The following is a 7,852-nucleotide window of genomic DNA, read 5'->3' as shown; positions in this document are numbered from 1 at the left end:
TAGCCACCCCAAGGGCCAGGTATCCCCTCCAGGGCCAGGTGCCTTCCCATAACCACTTCCCGAGGGAGAGGCAGCCCTCCTAAGGGCTGAATATCCCCCTACACCCACCCCTCAAGCCCCCCCCATCCTAAGGGATAGGCAGCCCCCTCCCAGTGGCTGTACATCTCCCCTGTATCCACCCCAAGGGTTGGCCACCCCCCCTTCAAAGGCCAGGTGTCCCCCCCCAAAGGACCAGGTATTCCCCCCCCATGCCTTTTCCCAAGAACAAACCACCCCCCCCCCCCCAAAAGCAGGGTGTCCCCCCACCCCCAGTGCTGGTTGCCTTCCCCAAGGGCCAGATATTTCCCCAGGGCCACGGTGGGGGGCAGGAAGACACCCCACTCTTCAGGTGTGTCCACGAGTGCTGCCCCATCCCCTGCCCTGGGGAGCCAAGCCCAACACCCCAGGGCTGGAGGCAGCGGGGCACAGAATGCCCATCCATGGGGAAGGGGGCTGGCAAAAGGTCCAGGGGTAAATGCCACCAATAATTTGTAGGATAATCAGGATCATTTCTCTGCTCATTTTACACCCTTCTCAGGTCTTTATCAGACAGACCTGGTGCTGCTCCCACTGAGAACGGTGTCCCGGGGAGCTGCTGAGGGCACCCAGGGGCATCGGTAAACCCCCATGGAGCAGCACCCACCCCGTGTGCATCCCCATCCCCACCGCCCACCCTGGTCCCCCAGAGCAATCATGGTCATGCTCATCTTGGTGTCCTCTTACTGGCCAAAAATGGGGGAAGCCCCCATAAATAAACTGAGTTTCCAGTCATCTCCTCCGGGCCCCCCGGCCATGGTCCCTGCCAGCCCGACCCGCTGCCACCGAGCTCTCCTGGACCTTAGTGGCACGTAAAGGGTTTCTCCCTTGTCCAGTGATAGGCCTGTAGCATCTGGCGTGTCCCCAAATACAGAAGGGAAATGGCTATTCAGCACTTCTGCTGCCTGATTGCTATTAACAGCTCCGCCATTCCTCTTCCCCGGTGGACCCGCACTACTGCTGGGCAGCTGTTGCTTTTTATAAACTTATTTTTAAAAACCTAAGTTGTCCTCGTCTCCCTGGTTCTCCATCCTCTTCCTATCTGTGACCATCGGTGTCCACCTGGGGCTCTCCCACTGGTACCCTGCGGACAGGGAAACGGCATTGATGTCCTTGGAAAAGCCATGGGATGGCCAACGGAGGCCCCCATGGCATCTGCCAGCGCCTGGCTGAGGGTGTGGGGCTCAGCAGAGAAGCAGCTTGGGGATCCCAAGCTCTGCAGGGGGGGCGAAAACCCCAGCGACAGGGCCAACCCTGCCCTGCTAACGGGGAGTGAAAACTCAACTGGAAAACACTTGTGGGCAGGACGGGGCTCAGCCTGGCCTTGCCCTGACACAGCAGCGATGGGCTCTAGATGGGTCTGCTCTGAGCTAGGGGCTTTGGGTCTCTCTGCAGGACCCTTATTTCCCCTGGAGCCACCCAGGAAGGGGACTTGGAGCCCTGTGGGCCACTGGCCTTGGGGAAGCAGGACGGGGAGCAGGGGATCGGCTTGTGTGGAGGGAAACTTTGCTTGCCACTTCTTTCTGACCGGCTGTTTTATATCAAGGCGGGAGGGGGGATTTGCTGTTCTAGATGGTATTTTAATGGGCAGGCAGGCAGCTGGAGCCTGGGAGAAGCCTGCTTTACATTGTTTGGGGTTGTAACAAATAAATTCAATTAAAGGCAAATGGCTCTACGCAGCCCCCACCCTGCGCAGTGTTTCTGCGGCACTGGTGGCTGTGAGAGCCATGGGTGTGAGGTGGGGGCCCAGGGTTTTGCCCCTGTGCCAGGGCCACCCAACGGCCCTGCCACCCTTGCCCCTCGCCCCCACCACAGGGAGATGCCAGGGGAAGCTGGCAGGATGTGGCAGGAGCCAGGGGGCCCAGGGCACCGCACCCACCGAGCGCCTGGAGAGGGGATGGGGTGGCCGAGGAGCCCACCCTGTCCCCTGTCCCCATACTGCGCGTCCCACCCCAGCGAGCAAAGGGGATGGGAAAATCCCTGCAGGCAGGAGCCACGCCACAGCAGGCACTCCTTGGGGACAGGCAGCCTGGGACAACAGCCTCGGCGGGCAGCGGCAACCTCTGGGCAAGCAGAGGCCTGGCAGGGGCTGGGGCGTGGAGCCGGGCTTTGCATGGTCGCGATGCAGCCCCAGAGCCCTGCGGCCAAGGGGGAAAGCAGAAGGGACTTGGTGGGGACGTGCCAGAGCCTCGGCACGCTGTAAACAGCCGCCACCGCAGCAGCAAATCCTCTGCCGGGAGCCAGTGCCGGGCGTTTGTTAGTTGGAAACCAGATGGTCTTCTCCCAAGTGCCGGCACAGCCCGCCTGGCTGCGGCCCCGAGTCAGGCATGGGCTCCCAGGGACCCTGGGGCTGCAGAGCGCCCAGCGCTGGGACCCCATCAGGGTGGCCGGAGAGGTGGAGGTGCAGGGAAGGCCCCCCCGGATGGATGGGCGGTGTTGGGGTGCCCCCTGCCTCAACCAGCGCCATGTGTGTCCCAAGGGATGCAGAAGGGAGGCAGCATCCACCACAGGGGATTAGAGATGGGGCATTAACATCCCTTGAAATCCCTGCGGATCTCTATGTTTGCAGCATGCTTCAGCTTCCCTGTGCCTCCCCAACAGCAGGAGGCTGAAGTGAGGGAAGGAGAGCCTGGTCCCCAAGTCAGAGTTCACCTGGTCCCCCCAGATAGGGCTGAGATAGCCAGGAAGGGATAAAGCCCCATCTCTGAGGCCAGGGAAAGCCCTGGAGAGAGAGCAGATGGAGCCCTGCCACATCCCACCTGGGGTAATTCTCCATGGAACACAGCACAGGGGAGATGTCCCGCAAGCCCCCAGCCCAGCACGACCAGCAGGACCCAGGGGTCCGGCCTTTTCCCCAGCCTGCCACAGTTCTGGGGGCAGGTGCACCGAGGGGGCATGGATGGACCCAGCCCAGCCCTGGGGATTTTGGGGGGGGTCTGCAGCAAGCAGACAAACAGGGCTGGGGAGGGGCTGGGGGGGGAGGACGGCATCCCCGGCAGCCATGGGGGGGTCCTGCAGTGTTTACAGAGCTTAAAAACCGCCTAAGCTCCGCAAGGCCACAGCGCACAATAGCGTGTGGACGTGGTGACACCGGCCGTCCCCACACCACCTTGGAAGACAGAGGGCCCTGCCACCCACCGCCAGCACCGGGATTAATTATGATAATGTAGTTCTTTCCCCCTTTGTCACCCTAATGAATGGGCCCCTTTAGGATTTTAAGGCCTTTGTTTGGTGCCTCTTTACTGCGGTATTGTAGGATGGGGACTAGCAGGTGGCAGGTCCCCAAACAGCCCCTTTTGTCTCCTTTGGGGGCTGTTTTGTGGTGGGGTTGGGGAGGGGGGTGCAAGGATGCAGGGAGGGCGGGGGCTGCAAGGGGGCTCCTGGGTGGAGCTGCAGCGCTTGCCCCATCTCTGCGGGGCCACGGCACCCCATGCTGTGCATCATGGCATTGGGGACCCCTGGCCCTGGCCATGCCCAGAGCCACCCGAACCCCAGCCTGCTCGGTGGGCAGATGCCAGGAGCCACCGACTGAGCCCCTGCCTTGATCTTTTACTGCCTGGGCAAATCAATTACCCAGCAGAAAAGTCCTTAAATCCCACCATAAAACCCATTTAGCAGCCGCTGTGGTGCTCGCTGGGCCCCGGGCAAACCTCACCGGCTCCCAGCATGAAGCTGGGAGTGATTTGCTGTGGGGAGGGTGGGTGATCGCTGCTGGAGAAGGTCAGGCTGTGGCCGCAGGCACACAGCATCACCCCGCTCCCAGGGATGTAGTGGACAGGGTCTTTCCGGGGGTCCTGGCTGTGCTCAAAGCCTCCTGAGACCCCCACAACTCCCAGCCCCTCTGCACCAGCCCAGCCCCATCCCCTGGACATGGGAGCAGCTGAAGATGTGCCAACGCTGGAGGCAGCTCTGGGGACCGGGGCAGGGGGAGACAGGTGAGGTGGCACAGAGGCACAGGGAGTGGGGACAAGGCAGGGCATGAAGGCACCTGGATGGCAATGCCCTGTGCCAGCATGGGTCCGTGTGCCCCATGGCAGGGCCATTGGTCAAGCTCAGCAATGAGCCCGGTGCCACCGTGGCAGTGATGATGGGGCCTTGTTCCCTCCCATACAGCCACACAGGGGCATCTTTAATACCACAGAGACAACGCCAGCAAAGGGACAACATCAGCATGGGGCTGAGGGACCTGGCAATGCTCAATCTTTCCCTGATTGCAGTCTGGGCTGGGAGATGCCTTCAAGACACCCAGGAGCACCAGAGACCCAGGTCTGTTCTGCCATGGTTCTGCATGGTTCTGCAATGGTGATCCCTCTGCCTAGGATACCTTCTCCATGGCCCAGGGGACCGTGACCGCCCCGTCCCCCCGGCTGCATGGGTGGGGGGCAGATCCTGGCCAGCCAGCACTGGGGGCTGCAAACCGGTGAGCAGTGGGGTGGTAAAATGGTGACAAGTAATTGGTGTCCCGGCCAGTCCTTTCATGCTGATGCCGTTTTATGGGTGAGGAAATTGCTTGTGAGTCAGGAACACAGGAGACAAATTTAGGAAGTGCTCTCTGAATGTGCCGGGGTCAGGCGCCGAGGCCGAGCGCTTGAAACCTGGGTGGCCTCGGCGCTCGCCCCGTGCCCCCCCGGCTCCTCGGCATGGGAAAGCAGACCTTTTATCTTATCACTGCTCTTCCGCCGCCCCGGCCTCCCCCGCGCGGCCCCCTCCCGGCACAGCCGCTCGCGCCGCAGACACAATGCGTGGCGGCGACCAGCCCCGCGCCCGCGACCCTCCCGGGAGTGCCTGGCACGGGGGGGGCTGTTCTCACCCACCTCCACCCACCCACCTGCCAGGGGGCTTGGGGTCCCCTGCATTGCCCCACGTTCCCTCACTCCTCAGTGCCTTGCTGGCCAGAGGGGCTGCCGTGTGGCCAACAAGGCGCCAAGGGGTGAGGGGACATGGGGTCCCCCCCCTTGGGGACCAGCACTGGCGCAAACTGCTGCAGCCCAGGGGACATGGTGATGGGGAAATGCTGGTGCGAAGACATCCATATGCTGTGGGGTGAGCTGTGCCTGCGGCTGGTCCCCATCCCCGCTGGCGAAGGCACCAGGGCAGGCAGAACCCTGTGCCGTGGCATTGCATCCGACACTTCCTCCCTCCCCACCCCAGCCTTCCCCACATCCCCTTGCACATCCCCTTGTGCACCAGGGAGCAGGTTCTCCCTTTTGTTCGTTTGCTACAGTTTTAATTGGGAGGAAAGGCCGCAGCCCCATTACAACGCGCCTGAATGCAGCCGACAGCTACCTTGAGCGCGCAGCCCCCATCCCTGGCCGCCGCCGAGCGCGCCGCATCGGGCGGTTTGGATGTATTTTTCTTGATCGCTGGCCAAGCGCTCTCTCCTGCAAAGCAGCATGTTTCTCATTTTCTGTAGGTTTAACTCCAAATTAATTTGTAAGTGATCTAGGTTTCTTGTTCCCCGAAAGATACCTAATAGCAGGGAGAGGAGCTCCTGCCAACCGAAACGTCGCAGCGGGGTAAAGGAAAAGCAGGAAAAAGAAACCCAGGAACTGTGACCCCTGGTGGGTATTTAACAAGGTGTCAGGGCGAGGGATTTTTGGAGCCGGCTAAGTGGATGTGACACCAGCCCCACGGGTCAGGATGGGGCATGGGGATGCTCCCACCACAGCGGCGGCTGCTGCTGCCAGGTCTCATCCTGACCCGGCCCTTGGGGGCAGCAGGAGCGCGGAGGGATGCTCAGCACACTGCTGCCTGTGCTGGTGGGTGCTGTGAACCCTGGGGTGTGAGGAAAGGGGGGGAGCAGGAGATGCTTGGGGATGGGGTGAGCCATCCCCGAGCATGAGCTGCTGGAGATGCCCTCGCTGTGGGACTGAGGGAGCATATTTGCGCCCGGCAAGGGCTGCTGAAACGCCAGTGCCTGCAGGGAGGCCCCACAGGGTGGGGGTCCCCCGGGGATGGTGGGTGGTGGGAGGGGGCCAGTGAGCCCGCCGGGCGCCCCTGCCGCATGGGAAGTGGGCACGGTTTAATTGGGCGGGCGGCCGCTCGGCGGGGCCGGCTGCTGGCAGGCGGACACAAGCTCTTTTGTCTCTGCTCTCGCTCCCGGCACCGGCTGGGGCTGGCAGGGCCTGGAGTGGTTCAGCCACCGAGAGTCGAGCTCGCCACCGGGGCAAGCAGCCAAACCCACCCCAGCTCCTCGGGCTGTCACAGGCCTTCGCTGCACGCGAGGAAGCGCCCAGGTGGCCGGCAAGGCTTCCCGGCTGATTAGGAGTTAGGAAACTTGCGGCAATCCCCGGCAAAGAGCCCCGCAGCCCTCCCTGTGCCCCCTTCTTGCCAGCTAGCAGAAGCAGGTGAGACCCCTGCCCTCCCCGCTGGCTGGGGCTCCCCAGGGCTCCCGGGGGGTTGGCTGCATGGCTGGGGTCCTGGGGCAGCAGGGCTGTGAAAGCACCTGGGCTTTCTCTCTCCAAGGGAGGATCTGCAAGGAGATGCCAAGGAGGGATCTGCAGCGAGAGCAGCCACTGCTTTCAGGTCTTGGCTCCTCTTACATCCCCTGTCCCTCAGGTCCACTCACATCCCCTCTGCAGTGTGGGGTCCCCAGCCAGGGGGCTGTGCATCTCCCCCCTTCCCTGGCACCCTCGGGGCATGGTGGCTCTCCAACCCCACGGGTGACATCCATGAGGGTGGCTGTTGGCTGGGTTGGCGGTGGCTGGGGAAGAAGAGGCTGACCCCCACCACGTGCATCCTTCACCTGCCCAGTCTCCCTGGGGCAGCACAGTAAGGAGCCCAGGAGCCTGTTTTCCCTGATCTCCCTCCCCACAGGGGGAACAGGGGCTATGAAGGTTGGAAAGGTCATTGTGGAGGGAGCAGAGTGATTCGCCAGGTGATGGGGGAGAAGGCCCTGCCACCCCCCCAGGGGAACCGTCCCTCCTTGCAGAGCAGCTCCAGCCCCTCACATGGCGGGAGCAGAACCGGGGCGGCCGGGTCTGTCAAAGCCAGCCACGGATCAGTGGCGGCCGTGAGCAGAGCGCAGCCAAATCCCCTCTTCCCGGCATCTGGCACCAACCGTCCCCTTTGCAAAAAGCCCTGAGCGGGGGGGAGATGCCGCTGTTGCTCAACGACCCTGCGAGGGCCCAGGTCCCGGCTCCTTCCCGGCACCCCTGGGAATGGCTGGGCAGCGCAGCCGAGCGACGCCGACCTGAAGAGAAGTCACAATCACGGTGGTGAAGGACCTCTCATGGGTGGCGCAGCCCAGCTGGGTTTGGCTCCCCAAGTCTCCCAACCCATCGCCGGGGGATTCCCGGCTTTCCTTGCCCGGGAGCACAGCCAGACGCTTTGGGGAAATCCCAGTGCTGGGGTGAAAACCAGAGGGAAGGGGCTGCAGGACCTTTACTCACTGGCCACCTCAAATGTGCCCATCAACACCACCGGCATTGCCAGTCAGTTGTTCCTCACCACCCCTTCCAGCTCTCCCTGTGTCGACAGGCAGCTGCACCCCAGCCCTGGGCACAGGTGTTCACACCAGAGACCGTGGTCCTGGGGGACAGCGGTCAGTCACCACCTTCCCTGCCGGGGGCGACCCACATCCCGCTGGCCGCGGGGTTAAAATCCCCAACGAAAGGAGGGAGGAAGATAGGAAAAACAATCACAAGAATTTGTTTCATGCTGCCTGGATCCCTCCCTGCATGCAGCAGTGTTTTTGGACGGCCAATTTATAATCAGTAGTGTGGAATGTTGTAAATTAAATATTTTTAAACAACTTTGCTCTCTCTCTGGTTAAACA

Source organism: Phalacrocorax aristotelis, chromosome 6 (assembly GCF_949628215.1).
Source record: "Phalacrocorax aristotelis chromosome 6, bGulAri2.1, whole genome shotgun sequence".
Classification (NCBI taxonomy): domain Eukaryota; kingdom Metazoa; phylum Chordata; class Aves; order Suliformes; family Phalacrocoracidae; genus Phalacrocorax; species Phalacrocorax aristotelis.
Note: the sequence above shows the minus strand (reverse complement) of the source record.